Genomic DNA, 20,130 nt, shown 5'->3' with positions numbered 1-20,130 from the left:
GGCAAGTGAATCGGAGCCTGCCCACCAATGAAATGGCGTATTTCCCGGGAATGCATGATTAACGAGGCGGGATTGGGACAATACGCCGTGAGAAGCTGCCATTGAGGCCAGCAGGTAAAACATCCTTTTTCCCACCCACTACTGCACATAGTGCAAAGCTGGGACGATTCCACTCCTTATCTTGCCTAGTGACCTTTTGTGTAGTACCTTATTGAATGCCTCTTGTAAATCCAAGTATACTACATCTTCTGGTTCCCTTTTATATACCCTGCTAGTTATATCCTCAAAAAGGCAATCAGAATTTGCCGGATTTTAGTCCCTTAAGTTTCTCCAGTACTTTTTCTCTGCTGATATTAATTACCTTAAGTTCCTCACTCTTTTTAATTCCTAGGTTACCTTCCATTTCTTTGTGTCTTCTGTTATGAAGACAGACACATAATGGCCTGTAACCTCCGAGTTCCAGGGCAGTGTATCTGAGGGGTACCCCAAAGATGCGCTGGGGAATGCCCACTCCCCCCACAACCCCCAAATAAGCTCCCAGGTAAGGACTGCACAGCAATTGCCTGGGAAATTCAAACTTCCAATGAGCAATTGTCCTGCACTGGGAACCATCCAAAAATGTGATTTAATTCGCAAACTTCAGAGGGTTCTAACAGTCTTACAATAGTTACCCAGAAAAAGTTAGAAGAATTAAAACCACTTCTAGCTTCTGAGTAACTGTTGCACTGACCTACCCGACACCCAACTACCCTCACCTCCCTGCTCCACAGCCCCAAACCCTCATGGAGCCCCCGTCCACATGGGACACCCCACCCCCCCCCCAAACCGCATGTGACCCCAAATACACACCCCGCCAACTCTCCCATATACCCTTCCTCGATTAGGCGCCCCCCCCACCCCCGCTCCCCCCACCACTGACCACCCAACCTGACCCCAGGACTACCTGACTACCCCACCAGGACCACTCGACCTCTTCTACCAACCCTCCCCCCTGGCCCCCATCACCTCAATCCTGCCCACTTATCTTCTCCCCGGCTTGTCAGTGGCTAGACCTTTAAACTCACTTGTTTTACGGCAGCTAGTGTCGTAAAAAAGGGAGCATGGCTTACTTATCTTCAACTGAGCTGCCCTCAACCGCAGTGGCGGGAACCCGCTGCACTATACAGATCCCGCCCAGCCTGTCAGAAGGACGGGCGAGATGGGAGCAGCTGCATTTCAAGTTAAGCAATTACAAGTGGAGTGGCAATCGGAAGTTACGGGCCATTTGCTCAATGCCTCTGCCATTTCCTCATTCCTCATGATAATTTCTCTTGCCCCTGCTTCTAAGGGACCAACATTTAGTTTAGCGATTCTCTTCCTTTTTCTATGCTCTTATAATCTGTTTTTATACTCCTGGCTAGCTTACTCTCATATTCTACTTTTCCCCTTTGTATAACTTTTTGGTGCCCCTTTGCTGGTTTCTAAAACACTCCCAATCCTCATACTTGCTACTGTTATTTGCAACATTATAAGCCTGCTCTTTTAATTTAATACTACCCTTAACTTCCTGAGTGAGCTGCAGATTGGTGTTTCTTGCTGAGATTTTGTTTTTCGATGAAATTTTTTTTAACATTTTGAATTGTTTCTTTACATGTTTCCCACTGTTTATATAACGCCCTGCCTTTTAGTCTATTTACTCAATCAACCTTAGCCAGTTCTCCTCTCATACCTATGTAATTGGCTTTGTTTAGTTTAAGAATTTTGTTTGTGATTGGAGTATGTCACTTTCAAACTTAACATGGAATTCAATGGTATTATGAGCACTATTTCCCAGTGGATCTTTTACTGTACATTACTAATTAACCCTACCGCATTACACAATACTAGTTCTAAGATAGCTTCATCCCTAGCCAATTCCACAATGGTTTGTTCCAGAAAACTGTCACAAAAATATTCTATAAACTCATCTTCTGGATGACCTTCACCAATTTGACTGGTCCAATCTATATGAAGAATAAAGTCCCCCACAATTAATATATTGCTATTGTTGCAAGCTCCAATAATTTTTTGTTTAATGCTACGCGCAATTGTATAACTATTGTTGGGCGACCTATAAACTACTCCCACCAATGTTTTCTGACTCTTGCTATTTTTAATTTTCACCCATACCGATTCTGCTTCGTGATGTTCTGACACCAGATATTTTTCTCACTAGTGTCCTCATGTGATCCTTTACTATCAAGGCTACCCCTCCTCCTTTGCCATTCTGTCTGTCTTTCTGAAATACTGTGTGAATATTTATTTCCCAATCTTGATCACTTTGCAACCATGGGCAGAATTTTGCCGTCAGTAAGCAGGGGGCGGGGCCTGCTTGCCGACACGTAAAATGACGTGGGATGATGTCGGGGGTTTCTCCTGAAGTCATCCCGCCCCATTTAAAATTTCAGGAAGGCGGGGGCACAGCCAAATCACCCGGTAGGATGAGGTTTCATGTAGGGATTTAAAAAGTTTAATAAACTTATAATGTAAATTATGAACATGTCCCATCTCATGTGACATTGTCACTTGAGGGGGACATGTTAGGGAATTTTTTTTTCTCTAATTCCCAAATTTTTAGAAGTGTCAGCGATCTCCCTGAGGCAGCACTTAGCCTCAGGGAGATGTGCGCTCTTTCGTGTGCATGCGCGAAAGAGTGCACTCTCACTTTTGTGGAATCACCCCCCCCCCACTCCCCGCCTGCACAGGAAGCACATAGCGCTTCCCGCGGACGTCACGCTTAATTGGCCTGACCACATAAAATGGCGGCAGAGCCTGCTTCTCCGGCGGGGATCAGTTCCCCACCCGCCGGAGATTGGGTTGGGCCCGTCCACCCGACAGGCAGAAAATTCTGCCCTAGTTAAATCTAAACCATTTGCCTCTATTTGTGCCATTAGTTCATCTATCATATTGCAGATGCTCTGTGCATCCACTTAAAGAACCATTAGTTTCATTTTTTTACTACTATTCTGAGCATTGACATTATTCATTAATGTACAATTAATGTTAAACTCTCTATACCTTACTGTGCTGCTCTGTGACTTTACCCAAATCGCCAGACTGTTCTGTTGCCTTGTTCTTCCCCCGCCCCCCACTTTACTCTAAAGCCTTGTCCACAGTCCTCATTATATGACCAGTCAGAACACTGGCACCAGCCTGATTTCAGTAGAGCCCACCCCAACAGAATAGCTCCCTCTTCCCTGAGTACGTTGCTGCAGATATTCAATTTCAGTCCTTAAAGGCTTCCCAGCCTGTCAGTTTCTATTGAGTTTATGTTTTGTGTCCATATGACTCTTCTTCAAATGCTAACTCTATTTCTCTCCCCATAGATGCTGCCAGACCTGCTGAGTTTTTTTTATTTTGTATTTCCAGCTTCCACAGTATTTTTGCTTTGATGTCACTTTCTATTCCCGTCTGTGCTCTCAGCTGGCTGGCCCTGGTGAGTTCCACACAGCTCAGGAAACCAATCTGCTGGCTGTTAAATCCATAATTCTGGGTTAAATCCATAATTCTGGGTTAAATCCTGAATCCACTGGAAATTTAAATATTTTAAGTACTTTCCTGACAGCTCTATGGGGTTTCCCACTTATCCGCAAACTGCCATGGTTAAACCGGGAAGTAGACAAGGTCATGTCAAAGGACGTTCCTTCCTGTTGCTGAATAAGGGAGGGTATTAGCTGGAACGCTGAACTCCAAAATGCTACCACGGGCTTCAAATCCATTTTGCACTGTGTGCGTGAACCCCCTTTCCAATATGGCCCTGCATGATTGAGCCCAGTCCTGTGCCTACATGCAGCACACACCATTTTGGAGCTCGAAGGGGACTCATGGGTCCCATAAAACAGGCAAGAATAATGGCAATTTCTCACCCGCATCGTTCTAATTGCTGCAAATTAATACTGAAACATCTTCCTTCTTATTTTGTTTTTCATTGGCTCAACATGTATTCAAATTGGATTTTAAAATAATCTTGAAATTAGACATTATGATGCTGAGAGTTCAGGCAAATTCCAACAAACATGCGGAGCTGAAAATCACACATGCAGGTTACGTTATGAGCGAATAATAACTAAAAAAAGTAAACTTACATAAAGAAAATACCTCACCCTCGTTATATTATCAGTTGTAGGCTATAAATCCTTGGCTCCTAATTTTTTTTTGACAAGGGTCCCCTCTATAATGCACCTATCATTATAAGAGGCCACAATTCTACTTTAACAAGAGTTGATCACATATTTAAATGGTTATTTAATTACAATTGTGACCAATTACATTGTGATGCACCGAGACCAGTTATATTTCATGCTTTCTGACAAAGCAGATACGCGTGCACTAAAACTTACATTGTCAACCAGTAGAGTATAATTAAACTTAGAGGGAGGATTCTCCCCTTGTCAGGTAGGCGCAGTGGGGTGGCCTGGGGGTGGCTGTGCAGCGGCCCTCCACCCACAATCATGTCCCGGCTGCAATTTCATGCTGGTTGGCCAATTAACGGCCAGCCAGCGTGAATTGCACGGAGAAGCTCAGTGCTGCCTGGGTGGAGGAGGGCAGGAGGAGGATGAGCGCTGAAGCCAGCGCATGTGCTCACAGAAAGCTCCCTGAAGCACAGAACTGTCTCAGAGAGCTGAAGATTTTTCACATGAAAAATAAAGTTTTTTAAAAAAAGGAAAACATGTCCCCTCAAGTGACTCCAGGGGCCATGTTAGAAATGAGGTTTCATTTTTTTAATTTTATTTTTAATTAACATTGGAAACCTCATCTGACCCATGGATGAGGTTTCTTCAAAAATCCAAAGGCCACTTGGCCTTTTCGCCCACCCGCCAACCATAAGGTTGGACGGGCAGGGAGAAATTCAGTTTAATTAATTTATTAATGGGCTACCAGCACTCTTAATTGTCAGCAGGCGCGCTGCCGACTCCCCTGTGCGCCTGCCGACCGAAATATCACGCGGGACTCTCACCTGACATCATCGCGCGCTATTTCACGCCCGTGCATGTCAGGCGCGAGCCCACACGCTGAGGTGAAAATTCAGCTCCAAGTCAATATTTGATAACAAATATTTTTAAATTAACAGAATTGGAAAAATCCAGAAATACTTTCTAGATCTACTGACTGTATTCATTCTTTAAATAAATGCAGTTTAAAATGTTTGCAATTCATGTTATGTAGTCACTGGTTTGACCAGTTGTAGGTTAGCCATTTTATAGATCACACAAAAATGAGGGGGACTGTCAATTTAGTGGAAGCATATCTTACAAAATATTTGGTGGATAAGTGGCAAATGAAATTTCTTATGGACAAATGCAAATCAGAAGTAAGGCAATGAACAAAGCAAATGACAGATCAATTCAATTGAGTTCAAAACCTTGGAAGTTATAGTAAAACTCTTGAGTCCTCTGGTGAGGCTGCATTTGGAGTTCTATGTACAGGTCTGGTCACCTGGAGACAGTGCGGCAAAGAGTAATGAGCCTACTTACCTGTTGACCTGGGAACCTGCAGCTCCCTGGTTATGATGCAAGGCAGGCAAGCGGAACTGGGGTCCAAATTAAAATGCAGAACATCAAGGGTAATCATCTCTGGATTGTTATCTGAGCCACACGCCAATTGGCAAGGGGACAAACATACTCTGGGCCCTTGCTTTGAAATGTTATGGAAATGGCTGAAAAGGAGAGAATATTCGAAGAGGAAAATCAAGAATTTCTGTGTGACTCATTGGCAATGAGAACTTTGCCAGCAGCAAGAAATCAAATCTTGAGGGTTTCTTCTCTAAAGTCACAGTGCTTTAGTTGAAAGTTATCCAGCTAGAGAAACTGGAAAGGAAACAGTGCAGGGGCTAAAGAACAAGGCAGAGAAATTTAGGAACACATTTACTAAGTGGATGAAATTATCAGGTTGTTAAACTGCTGCTGGTTTTGTGGCAGCTCAAAAAATTGTGAAACAAGGAAAGCTGTTTGCGGATGGAGAATATGTAAAAGAGTACTTTTTCAAAGTCTCAAAGCAGCTACACAGTGATTTTTAAAACAAAAGTGATGCCATTCAAAAAATTACAAGATATGCCTTTATCTGCAGAGATCGTGAGGACAGAACAGTGAGAATGGTCACAGATAACACCAGCCGGCAGCATGAAGTTATAAACCCAGCTCCAGTGTGAATAAGTGTTTTCAAGTACGAATTTCATAAAAAGCAAGTTGAACAGTCAACTGTGATGGAAGTATTTGAAAATGGAAATGGCAGTCTACTGTCCAGACAAACAACCCCCACCCCCAACCCCACAAAGAAATCCAGCAGCAGAAATCGCATTAAAGTAAGAGCTTTTTTCATTTAAGGAAGGAGTTGATTTTAATTGAATGGCTTGTTTTGTTGTTTTGAATGTTTATTAACATTATATTGTGAAAAAGCACCATTCAATTAGCAACTTATAGTCAAATATTTAAAATATTGTTGAAAATCCTTCCATTGGTATTAATACATGTATATTAATTTAGTAAAACAGTGAGACATAGAAATCCATAAATGTGTCGGTCTTGTTTTTTGTTGTTGTTATTGACACTTGAGTAACAGCATCGCAGCTCTTAAGAAATTGCATTTTTGACTAAATTTTAAAAAAGGCTCTTCTTGTCATGAAGGTTGCAGGCCCCTGACCCAGGGGATGAGCTATGAGGAAAGACTTGATAAATTAGGACATGCCTCAAAGGGGACACAATACAGGTTTCAAAAATGATATTGAAACAAAAAAAACACAACATTTCTTAGGACAGGGCAGAGCAGCAAACAGACTCTGGATTCTTCAGGGAATATTTAAGATAAATGCCTCAGGAAGAATTTCTTTATAGAGAGTAGTAAATAACTACATACAGTTGCCTAGAAAGTAGTTTGAGGCTAGGACGCAAAAATTATCTAACAAGCACATGCTATAATGGGAAAAACAGTAAGGTTGGTATTTTGGAATGATAAGATCAAATGGGGTGAAGGACTTATTCATCTTGTGTTACCAAAATGCAGCAGTTTAAAATTCTGAAATTGTTCATATTCTTAGAACAGAAAAAAAAACACAGCCAGATTCCCACTCCTGACTGCTATCCAGTTGTCCCTGCTGAATAGTGCATGTCCAATAGGCACAGCATCACGCATTGTGGTGCTCCTTCACCATATTTCGCTGTAGGATAAATCTTGCAAGGTCTTAAGCCAATGGCAGGGCCTTGCATGCAAAGTGCATTATGGCTATTGTTGAACCGCTTGCTTGTTTTTAGGACACCCTTATGCGTACAAGGAACCTGTACGATAAGTTGTTAAATATATCTGCACCCCTTCATTATCAAAACAAATGTTTTTCATTTTACATCCAATAATACTTGGATTATTTTACTGTATTCCAGAAAGTAGATGCCTCCAAAATCTTACTTTCAAGTAGATCCTCCAACAGTTTTTGAGCAACCAGCTTTTAGATTTATTGATAAAGTTGTTCATAACACTTGGGCTGGCAATTTTTATGTCTAGATTATCCCACACCTGTTTCACACGTGCTGAAGTCAACCTGTGCAACAGGTAACCATGGTAGCAACATTTGTTTTTGTATCAACATCTCTTTTCATGGCTTTGTACAAGATTGCATCACTTAACGAATTAGCACACAGTACTGAAAATTATTAGTATTTTAATATTTTATACTTTTCTGTCAGAGGCTTTCAGGAACGTTTTTGGCTTTTCAAATAAATTATTACACCCAAAGAACCCTTTGGTTGCAGAATCAACTCATGAAAATTAAATGGACATTTGATGTTACTTAACAATGATAGGTAGCCCAAAAGCATACAGCATGATTTGATAATTTATCAGCTGTGACAATTTTTGTGTCTCAATAAGGAATAAGGTGTCTGAAATTTCTCTTTACATGAAAAATGTGAGAGGCCTGCTTTTGTCGATAATCATGAATTGTTAATAAAAATACAGAAGAACAAAAACATTCCATAGATTTAGGAAAAGTATTAGCAGCAGCAAACAAATATCAGGCAATCATGTCGTCTTATTTTGTGATTTTTAGTAATTTTTTTTCTCCATGCAGAAGTTTTTGAAATGAACTATATTTACACGTTCTGTTTTAGAACAAAAGTGAATTTACATAGGTTTAGCTGGCTGTGGTATTGACAACGTGCACTAAAGCCAGAAGAAACAGTTTGTAGAAAATCACAACCAATTTCAAATTGACACATTGAGGGTCATTTAACTCATTCTTGGCCCCGTTAGCCTTTTGCTCTCTTCCTCATTTTCAGAATGTCATGGAGATGTTTTCTGTAGACCTACACTTGAGGGAAAACGAGAAGTTAAGATACCACTTTACTGAAAGTCCTAATAGAGAATCACTGATCAGGGATAGATTCAGAGAGATGGTAGCTGCATAGAGGAAGGAGCGGACACATGATTGATGAGTCAGCAGGGTAGATCTTAGGCTGGCCACAAAGTTTCATTATTTTTCATGTTCTTGAAGGAGGTTTGGTAATGCGTGAGACTTGATTATTTAGGTTGCCTTGCACAAACATTGGTGAATTCAACGGGGAGTGCTGCTGCAACTCCTTGAAGGCCTTGCTTCTGACTTCAAGGGATTTAGTCAGAACACATGTCCCCAGTTAAGGGCACTGTAGTTACCAACCCTCTGAAGCTGTGGCACGAGAGGGAGAATGAGCAAAAGAATGAGGAGAGCAAGATCGGGAAGGAGGAGGTGGAAGAAGAGCTGTCAGCAGGAGGCCTTATTCACCTGGTGGCATTTCTCTTACCCCAATTTAAGTCAAGCACATTGGCCCAGATATTCAATTCCCTGGAGGATGGTGCCCTGGAAGAAGCGTTGAGGGACCCCTCGGACTTCCCCACACAAGGACTGCATGGGAATTGCCCAGGAAGTTTCAAATTCAGTTGGGCAATTACCCTCCGTCTGGAACCTTCCAAAATTCCGACTAAAGTCGGAGACCTTGTATGGCCGTGATTCATTTCGCAGAATAGTTATCCAGGAAAAGTTACGCCCCCCACACACACACCTTAAAACAGCTTATATTTCAGCTCTTTCCTGGACTCGAACTCAAGTTCTGTCGAAGGGTCATGAGGACTCGAAACGTCAACTCTTTTCTTCTCCGCCGATGCTGCCGGACCTGCTGAGCTTTTCCAGGTAATTCTGTTTTTGTTTTGGATTTCCAGCAACCGCAGTTTTTTTGTTTTTATCTCTGTGTTTAATTGACTGCCACTGCTCTTCAAGAAATGCCTACCTCCTTGAAGAAGTTCTGTTCCTCTCTGCGACAAGATTTCCGGATCTCTCTGTTGCCTTGTTCACCTTCATTGCTTTCCATTTCTCTCCTAGTGTTTGACAAGGTGTTTACTAAAACCCGCTTTCACAGCCATATCTCCTTTCTCAGTGACTGTCTCCGTCTCCGACTTACCCCACGTGGATTTCAACTGAAATTCCACCCCTCATGTTTCGAACCCACCCAGGATTACAGGTATCTCCGGGACATAAAACGTTTCTCGGACTGCTGTTCCCGTCACATTCTGAAATCCACTCTCAGTGCCATGCGCCGCCATATGAACACACTTGACCTCTCCCTCCAGCAGCACCGCCGTACCCTTTTTCAAAGCTGCGCGTGCCCCCAGTTTCATTTTATCCTTCGGCTCATCCGACGCCTCAACAAGAAACTTTTTCTCTTTCTCTCAAGTGCTAAGGAACGCAAGCTCCAACAACTCATCGACACCAACACCCATCTAGGACCCTCCACCCCGGCCTGTCCCTCCGTCCCCACCCTTTCTTCCAGTCCCAACCCCAGCCGTGTATTCACTATACCCCCTGACCTTCCCCTCTCCGATGCTGAATGTTCAGTGCTCAGCAAAGGACTTAGTTTCATACCCTTACGCCCTCACCTCAATGAATTTCGGGCTCGGCATGATACTGAACTCTTCTTCCGCCGTCTTCGTCTCCGGGCTCACTTCTTTGGGCAGGAGTCCTCTCCCAGTTCAACGGATCCTTTTACCCATCTCCAATATTCTCCCTCCACCTGGACCCCTCCCTCTGGATTCTTACCTTCTCTCGATCTTTTCATTGAGAACTGTCGGCGCGACATTAGTCGTCTCAATTTCTCTGCTCCTCTCACCCATTCTAACCTGTCTCTCTCTGAACTTACTGCACTCCATTCTCTCAGGTCCAACCCTGACATTGTCATCAAACCCGCTGACACAAGGGTGGTGCTGTTGTTGTCTGGCGCACTGACCTCTACCTCGCGGAGGCTGAGTGTCAACTCGCAGACACTTCCTCCTACCTCTCCCTGGACCATGACCCCACCACTGAACATCAAGCCACTGTTTCCAGGACTGTCACTGACCTCATCTCCTCTGGGGATCTCCCTCCCACAGCTTCCAACCTGATAGTCGCCCAACCTCGGACGGCCCGCTTCTATCGCCTACCCAAAATCCACAAACAGAACTGCCCCGGTAGACCGATCGTCTCAGCTTGCTCCTGCCCCACAGAACTCATTTCTCGTTATCTTGACTCCCTTCTCTCTCCCCTTGTCCAGTCCCTTCCCACCTACATCCGTGATTCCTCTGACACCTTACGTCACATCAACAATTTCCAGTTCCCTGGCCCCTACCGCTTCCTCTTCACCATGGACGTCCAATCCCTCTACACCTCCATCCCCCACCAGGATGGTCTGAGGGCCCTTAGCTTCTTCCTCGAACAGAGGCCCGAACAATCCTCATCCACCACTACTCTCCTCCGTCTGGCTGAACTTGTTCTCACGCTGAACAATTTCTCCTTCAACTCCTCTCACTTCCTCCAAATAAAAGGTGTGGCTATGGGTACCCGCATGGGCCCCAGCTATGCCTGTCTCTTTATGGGGTACGTGGAACATTCCTTGTTGCAGTCCTACTCCGGCCCCCTTCCACAACTCTTTCTCCGGTACATCGATGATTATTTCGGTGCCGCTTCATGCTCTCGTCAGGACTTGGAAAAATTTATTAATTTTGCTTCCAATCTCCACCCCTCCATCATTTTCACGTGGTCCATCTCTGACACTTCCCTTCCCTTCCTTGACCTCTCTGTCTCAATCTCTGGTGATAGACTGTCCACCAATATCCATTACAAACCCACCGACTCCCACAGCTATCTCGACTACAGCTCCTCACACCCCACTTCCTGTAAGGACTCCATCCCATTCTTTCAGTTCCTTCGCCTCCGTCGCATCTGTTCCGATGATGCTACATTCAAAAATTCCTCTGACATGTCCTCCTTCTTCCTTAACCGAGGTTTTCCACCCACGGTCGTTGACAGGACCCTCAACCGTGTCCGGCCCATCTCCAGCGCATCCGCCCTCACTCCTTCTCCTCCCTCCCAGAAACATGATAGGGTCCCCCTTGTCCTCACTTATCACCCCACCAGCCTCCGCATTCAAAGAATCATCCTCCGCCATTTCCGCCAACTCCAGCATGATGCCACTACCAAACACATCTTCCCTTCACCCCCCTTATCGGCATTCCGTAGGGATCGCTCCCTCCGGGACACCCTGGTCCACTCCTCCATCACCCCCTACTCCTCAACCCCCTCCTATGGCACAACCCCATGCCCACGCAAAAGATGCAACACCTGCCCCTTCACTTCCTCTCTCCTCACCGTCCAAGGACCCAAACACTCCTTTCAAGTGAAGCAGCATTTCACTTGCATTTCCCCCAACTTAGTCTACTGCATTCGTTGCTCCCAATGTGGTCTCCTCTACATTGGAGAGACCAAACGTAAACTGGGCGACCGCTTTGCAGAACACCTGCGGTCTGTCCGCAAGAATGACCCAAACCTCCCTGTCGCTTGCCATTTTAACACTCCACCCTGCTCTCTTGCCCACATGTCTGTCCTTGGCTTGCTGCATTGTTCCAGTGAAGCCCAACGCAAACTGGAGGAACAACACCTCATCTTCCGACTAGGGACTTTACAGCCTTCCGGACTGAATATTGAATTCAACAACTTTAGGTTGTGAGCTCCCTCCCCCATCCCCACCCCCTTTCTGTTTCCCCCTTCTTTTTTTTTCCAATAAATTATAAAGATTTTCCTTTTCCCACCTATTTCCATTATATAAAAAAAAACCCACTAGAGCTATACCTTGAGTGCCCTACCATCCATTCTTAATTAGCACATTCGTTTAGATAATATCACCAACTTTAACTTTAACACCTATGTGTTCTATTGTACTATTGTCGTTGACATCTTTTGATGATCTGCTTCTATCACTGCTTGTTTGTCCCTACAACCACACCAACCCCCTCCACCTCTCTGTCTCTCTATCTCTCCGCCCCCCACACACACACCTTAAACCAGCTTATATTTCAGCTCTTTCCTGGACTCGAACTCAAGTTCTGTCGAAGGGTCATGAGGACTCGAAACGTCAACTCTTTTCTTCTCCGCCGATGCTGCCGGACCTGCTGAGTTTTTCCAGGTAATTCTGTTTTTGGTTTAGAAGGATTAGAACCAGTTCTAACTTCTGGATAACAATACTACTGACCTCACCAACCCCCGACTGGACCTCCACCCCCCACCCCCCCACCCCTCCCACCTCCCCTGCCACAACCCCACTTCCAACCCCGCCACCCCCCGACTGCCCCCACAACCATCCGACTGCCGCCCCTCAGCCCCGACCCTCCCGACCATACAGCTACCCCTCTGCCCTTAACCCCTCATCCACTTACCTTCTTTTCTAGCTTGTCAAAGAGGCATTTAAACTTACTGGAATAAGGCAGCTAGTGCTACAAAAAGGGGGAGTGGCTTTGTTTCCCCTAAAGCTCCTGCACTACACTGACGGACTCCAAATTTCTTAGCAGGTCCAGGTCAGAAGTCCGGGCAGGAACTGTGGAGCTCCACTTCAAGGTAGGAAAATAGGAGCGGAGTGGCAATTCGATGGTGATTGTCACCCCATGGAAGATTCAGCCCACTGTGTGTGACGTCTCCATTTTACATAGGAGGTGTTCATTGAAATCTTTCCGGTGGCAAATGCTATGCCCTCAAGATGGTACGGTTGTGCAGCATACAGCAGACCACATCAAGTCATGGCACATGTTCTGACAAGTTCTGAGGGTTCCTCCAGGGCAGCCCAGGCCTCTTGCAGGTAAACCTGCAGCCTCAAAGGAGGATGTGGACAGTGCTGCCTGTGGCTGTGAAGGTGACCATGGTGACAAATTCTTTCATGTCAGATCCTTCCAGGCCAGAGCAGGTGACATCTGTAGCATTTCTCAGTTTGCCATTCATTGATGTATCAGAGAGGTGAAAGATACTCTTTGCAGAAGATAGGGGGTTAATTAGCATTCTCTCTGGCCAAATATGTGGTTTTATGGATGCCGCCTCTAAATGCTGAGATATACCACAACCACAAATGGTTCAACTCCCTGAATGGGCAGTTGGTGTGTGACCATGTTCAGTACAACATACAGGTGAATACCCAGTTTCCTAACAGCAGTCAAAATGCCTTTATTCTTTGCCAGTCCACTGTATCACCAGTTTTTGGGTCACCATGTCGAACCAAAGTGTGGCTTCAGGGTAATAAAAGCTATCTATTGACAATCTGGCTCATAAACTTGGTGTGCAACCCAACAGCACGTAGTCAGCTTGCATGCAACGAGGGCCATGCTGGCTCACAAAACATCAGCAAGATGACAATTGGGATGGTTCAGCAACAGTTTCATGGCCTGGGCTGCCCTGGAGGAACCCTAGAACTTGTCAGAACATGTGGCACGATTTGATGTGGTCTGCCGTATGCTGCACAACCTTACCAACTGGAGGGCATGGCGTTTGCCACCAGGAGGAGGATGATGTGAAATGGAGGATAGGAAGAGGACGACGAGGAGAGGAAGCTGAAAGAAGGGAGGTGGTAACAACCTCAGACCCTTTCTGGCCAGTCCGTTCAGGGCTGCAACACTGGTGAATACAACCTAAATTCCCCATTCTGAACAGTCCCACACCCTGTCCCACCTCTGTTACTGACCATAACGTTAAAGTAAAAGCCACCATAAAATAAGCATTCCAAACATTCTGAAGCTTTCTAGTATACCTGTCAAGTCACCAAGCATTTCCTTATGCATTCTCAACAGCCTTTGTCTGTAATCTGACCCATCAAAGTCCTCAATCGAGTCTGAGCAGCAGAACTTGTGTGCAACATTGCTCTCCAGGAAACTAGCAAGTGCCCTGGGTGCGGTCACTCATGCCAAATGACTCAGCATGTGCTGATTCTGCATCTATGCTATCTCTCAGGTATATGCAGTGCCATCTGAGTTGGTAGCTGCAAGTGTGAGATTAAGTGATGCTGTTTCATCATCACCAGTCTCTAACTCCACTGGTACTTCAAGTTCCTGTACTACTGCCTGGCCAGGAGGTAGCCTTGGGTACCTGAAGGCAAAAAGTCACTAGGGGTAGGGTTGCAGTGAACAATAAGGCGGAAAGCATGTTTACGTTATCCCCAATTTGTAAATCAAAAGAGATTGTGGGATGAAGGGGAGGTGGGATGTGAGAAGGAGAATTAAGTAGGAACATATCCTCATCTTCAATGGTTTCAGCCCCACCACTGGCCACTACATCAGTCATGGCTGCTCCAATGATGGGAAGCGCCAACACTTCCATTGGAATGAAGACATGCAACCATGCCTGATCCCTGCTGTTTTGGTGCCACTGTCTCCAGTTACGCACGACCATCTTTTGCAAGAGAGAGGGAAGTGAGTCAGTAAGTGTTGTGTGATCTGTTTAAATGATGTGGCTGTCATAGTAGAATTGTGGGCATATGTGTGAGGTGTGAGATGTGGGTGTGAGGCTTCAACAAAGCTAAGTGTGTGAGGGTAAGATGAGGTTTTGAAAGTAAGGTATTAGCCATGGTTGACAGAGATTGTTAGTAGATAAGTAAAGGCTGTGGTGAATTGAGCAGTGGGTGAGCGTGGTTCATTTGGTAGGATATGGCATAAAGAGATGCTTTTACTGACCTTGGCTGCTGGTGAGAGGTCATTATTTTTTTTTTCCTGAACTGCATTCAATCCTCAATGCCACACTGCTGGTACTGGCTGCAATTGCTATCTGGTCCGACTGCTTTTGCAATGTCTGTCTGGAAGTGCTCCCATTCTCTATGGATAAAGGACCTCTCTCCTCCTCTCCACCTCCTGCAATGGTCTTCAATGCTGCATCAGAGAATTTTGAGCTCACTTTCTGCCCATTATTGTCATGCTCACACTTCTTGCAGGTCAGGTTCTTTGCCCCAGCCACTTCCAGTTGCAGAAGGAGTGCAGGCTAGCTTTACGTCTTGCTAGTCTCACACAAACTTGGGCCCCCTGCTGAAGTGTGTAGCCACTCAGCAGTGTGTTTAGTGTTGGGCTATACACTATTATCATTTAAAGTAGCAGGCAACGCAAAGTTTGCACGCTCCCAATGTCTGAAGGAATGGCAAGGATTAGTCATGCATCACAATCCCTGTGCTCGTTTTCAGGCCCCACTGAATTTTCCCCCTTATTTTTTTTTAAAAAATCAATTATGGGATGTGGGCATCGCTGGCTAGGCCAGTATTTATTTCCTATCCCTAAGTGCCCTTGAGAAGGTGGTGGTGAGCTGCTTTCATGAACCGCTGCAGTCCATGTGGTGTAGGTACATCCACCGTGCTATTTGGAAGGGAGTTCCAGGATTTTGACCTAGCGACAGTGAAGGACGGTACACATTGCTTCCTCTATGTGCCGGTGGTGGAGGGAGTGAATGTTTCTGGATGGGACAAGAAAAAGACCAAAAGATATTTAAACGAATACCTCTATAACTTTAAAGGAAATATCCTCAAATTATAAAAGATAATAGGGCTGATTTTCCTGAATTTTGCTCAGGGAGTGGAAGCAGAGCTAAGGGTCTGCCTGCAATAGGCACAGGTCATTTAAAGTTGTATAAATAAGAAGATGTGAACATACAGGAGGATGTTCCGCATATTCTATACAGATAGAAAGACTAATGAGAAAGTGCTGGAAATGCTCATTGGAGCAGATGGTAGACAGAGACAATTATGGAAAGGAAAGATTGACGGACAACATGGGAGAGGGAAGCAGAGGAGCAAATAGATGATGGATATAATGGACTGGATGCAGTTGAGTTTTGTGGACTATGTAAGGGCAACACTGGACAGTCAGAGGTGGAGATCCATGGTAGTCAAGCTTTCTGTGAAGAAGATGACATCAACAAATGAACAAACAAAATCCGAGTGTGGGGGACATTGCCGGCCTTTACTCTCATTTTTCCACATTAAACACTTACTGAATGCTCAGAGATGCATGGTACTGTGGATGGAAGGTCAGAATTTTAAAAAAGAATTAAATTGTCACCTCCCGCACAACACCACCCACTTCAAGGTTCATCCTGAGCAGCTCCATGATGCAGGACTCTGCTTTTTATGGGCTGTTCCCAGGGACAAACACCAAGATAAACATCAACTGTGGATGGAGGACCATCAACTCGGTGAAAGACCGAGTTCTGCCCGAAACCTGCTGATCTTCTAGTGCAAAGAGGTGCCCTCAACCCAGTGTTGCAGACTGACACATGCCACGGTCCAAGGCTATGTGGATGCATGAACTGATGGGGCGGTTGCTGCAGAGATACCCTGAGTCTGTTATACACACACACACACACACACACACACACATGCACACGCGCACGCACGCACACGCACACACACACACACCTCTGTCAAAGGTTAAAAGTCAATGGTTCAACAGAAAAGGGAAGATGGTAGAGTCCTTGAAATTGTGTCCGATGTAAGGTTGGTCTCTCAGCGCTGGTCTGTGAAAGAGTCCATGGCTCTTGTACTGCTTTTCAGGCGGACTTGAGGAACATTTGCAAGTACTCTATTCAAACACATAGCAACTTAGGAGCAGCTTATATTCACTTCCAGCTGTGGACTGGCCCTGGACTGCAAAAAGGCTGCTGTCTTCCTTTCAAAAGCAGTTGGTCCTTTCTCTTCTCAAAGCAAAACAAAACCAACTTTTTAACACAGTTTTTCCAAGCATGGTTTTTTATCTGGGGTGGTGGGGAAACATAAACTACCATATGACCCCTTTTGTACACAGTCCACCAGGGTCAAGAGGTTTCTAGCTTCTTTAAAACTGCTTAATTACCTTTCCCTGCATAAGGATGTTTTTTTCCAGGAATAGCAATCAGAGTCCTGCATCAACCCTTTAAGGAACAATGTCTTTTAAAACACAAATTCTTCAAGAATGTTCTTAGTCCTTGAAGAAGAACCATTTTCCATGATTAAAGTGTTCATGACAGTATCTTTTTGGGAAAAGAAAAGTTGGGCCCTGCAAGGAGTGCCCCACGACCATGTTAAAGGCCCAGGACAGGAAATAAAAATGCTCGCAGGCCAAGCAGGAGCAGTGTACTTTGGGTCAGGGTAAGGGAGCGGAGTGAGGTAGGAAAATCGGCCTTGATCAATTGAGAAATGAAGCATGGTAATGTATTCAAAATACTTTACAAGGTTCTTTAAAGAGTAACAGATGCTTGATAGCAACAATCATTCACTGCATTCATGCTCCAGCTTTGTTAAGCAAGTTAAATTGGTCTTTGCACTTTTAAACCTTTAAGGCATACACTGGATAATCCATCACTGTAAGTGCAATCTGGTGCAAACATCAACGTTACACTTAAAAGACTTCTCAGTATTAACATGAGAAAAGTCAAAGAAAGTTTACATTTGATAATAAATGCCTTGCATTATGTTGTGGTTCCATTTAAAATATATGAAATTATATTCATTGCAACAAACCTATAAATTTCTGTCTAGATAAGAGTCCAAAAGAAACAAGTACAAGAACTCCATTCACATCACAGAATGATTTAAAGTCCTTAGGTCATAATATGCAATGAAACTGGATGATGTACAATGCTTAAATGTCATTAAACAGTTTTTACTATTACTGTTAATATACATTCAGCTGACAACAGTGCTCAATGTGAGATACCAAAGGGCAGCGATTCTTTATGTTGCTTGTCTATGATGCAACAGGGCAGACCTTTCCCCATAGTAATAATTCTTAATCTATACAATAAAGCCCTCAATCTTTGGCTTTAGTCATAGTGGTAGCCAATGAATTCTTCTGTAACCTTTGGTCAAACAGGAGATACATTCATTAATTTTTTGGTTCTCTGATCATCACTATGTCTACACCCCTATTGTGATTGTATTATGTACCAAAAGTTTGTTAGCACAAAAATACAATTTCTTTAAATTGTTTTTTGATCAGCTGACATAATTTTGCTCTGTTAAGCTTCCTTGCTTGCTTCCTCTTTCAGCTTTTCTCATGTTACATAGGGTTGCCACAATGCTGGTTGGTCATATTTTGCTCTGCTTAAATTTTTTTATTGTTATCATTAGACTTTCCACAAATTTCTAAAACAACGAGTCATTCCCCCAGTATCTACATAAATATGGTATATCTTGTACTATAATAAAATTAGTATATATTATTCTAGGTAAAAGCATTTTGACTCACCACATTTAGACGTAACCTAATATACAAATAGTGTAAAATTGCACTGTGCAATGTGAGAATACAAATGCATTATTGCATAGTGCTCAATTCCTCTACTATTTTAACAAGACATTAAATCAATTAAAATAAACAGGTTCACAACATTTTTGTTAATGCACAAAGGCATTTGTTTGCAAATATCCATAACATAATGTCACCACAAAACATTCCTAAACCCATTTCCCTAAGTATGACCAACCCTGAGATGAAGTTTATGGGTGCCATTATACTATAGACACTGGCCTTAGATGGCTACATTTAGAGTGTGGTGCATTTGGCAGATCTATATTGCCAACTGTGCCAAAAACACAACTTAGCAATAAAGGAGCTGTGTATGTGCTGAGTTCCGCTCCCAAGCTGACTAATCTTCAATGGTATAATAGCAACAGCAATCATTTTTTCTATTTAAAGGATTTCATACCAAATTTCAAAAAAAAAGGTTTTAACTGCATCTGCGCATTTTTAAGAAAACATGGCTTTTTATTTGAAATTAAATTATGCATGCTGCAAAGCCCTGTGAAAACATGTGTTGGAGATGGTCTCTTGGTCTTGGGAGCCAGCTTGCCTCATGACTCCCTAGTTATGTGTCTAGTTATAACTCTTGCAATAAGATGCAGCCAAAACTACCTTACATTGACATGAAAGTAATAGTACAATACACATGTAAAACTATTCTGTTAAATACATGTTAACTAAATTCTCCTCACCTGTTTTTCAACATTTTTAAAAGCTTTTCTTTTTTGCTTTGTTTTGCCTTCTTACACAACAGTTTAGTTATTCCTCACTTTTCTTTCAATTTAATTAATATACCATATTCATTTCATAGGTTTAATGAGCAAACAAGATTTATTAAAAATGTATTTAAACGTACAACACTTTGTTATAAAGTATGTAGGGCAAAGTTGATAGAAGAATAATGCATGAATATGACTGCATAGAAGTTAAAGGGCTAGAGTTGTTTAAATGGGTGTGTTATTAACCAGAAGCCAGAGGATGAGGGCACTATTGCACGCATGAGGTTTCTTCTATAAAATGAACGGCAGCAATAATTTATCAGCTATAGCCTGAAAATTGCTGATTTATTATATCTTGGACTGAGCCATTTTAGCAATAAAGAATGTGTTCACCTGTTGTCAGTGGATTACTCTCAATGCTTTGGACAGCAAATAACAAGAATTAGAAATAAATTTCACTTGTGACTGATCTTCAGTCATGTTTTATGCTTTAACTCAGCAGTATTATATTTACTGATTCACATTTTATCTGAAAAATCTACTTCACAATTTAATAAAATAATTTTCCAGCATTTTTGTTTCCAATTAAAATAAATTGGTTTAACTGTTATTTATGTGCAGGTGTTTAGTGTTAGGTTTGCACCTCATGATCAAAGTAGTTACAATTAAAATTCTCCTAATAAGCATATGTAAGCACATTATTCTAAAGAAAATATATTTGCTTTTTAAGATCATGCCAACAAAGTAGCTACTTGATTGCTGAGAAAAAACACATTGCTAATTGCAATGTTGAATGTTTGCATCCAAGAATCATCCAAATATGACATTT

At 43.3% G+C, this 20,130-nt stretch overlaps 1 protein-coding gene across 4 annotated transcripts in view; it reads right to left on the bottom strand.

Moving 5' to 3' along the window:
- The window catches only part of tox (thymocyte selection-associated high mobility group box), a 278,982-nt gene that overhangs the window by 137,272 nt on the left and 121,580 nt on the right, over positions 1–20,130 (bottom strand). The gene's annotated exons all lie outside the window — the stretch shown is intronic.

This window comes from Carcharodon carcharias, chromosome 6 (assembly GCF_017639515.1).
Source record: "Carcharodon carcharias isolate sCarCar2 chromosome 6, sCarCar2.pri, whole genome shotgun sequence".
In the NCBI taxonomy this organism is placed as follows: domain Eukaryota; kingdom Metazoa; phylum Chordata; class Chondrichthyes; order Lamniformes; family Lamnidae; genus Carcharodon; species Carcharodon carcharias.
Note: the sequence above shows the minus strand (reverse complement) of the source record. Positions and strands in the feature narration are given on the sequence as shown.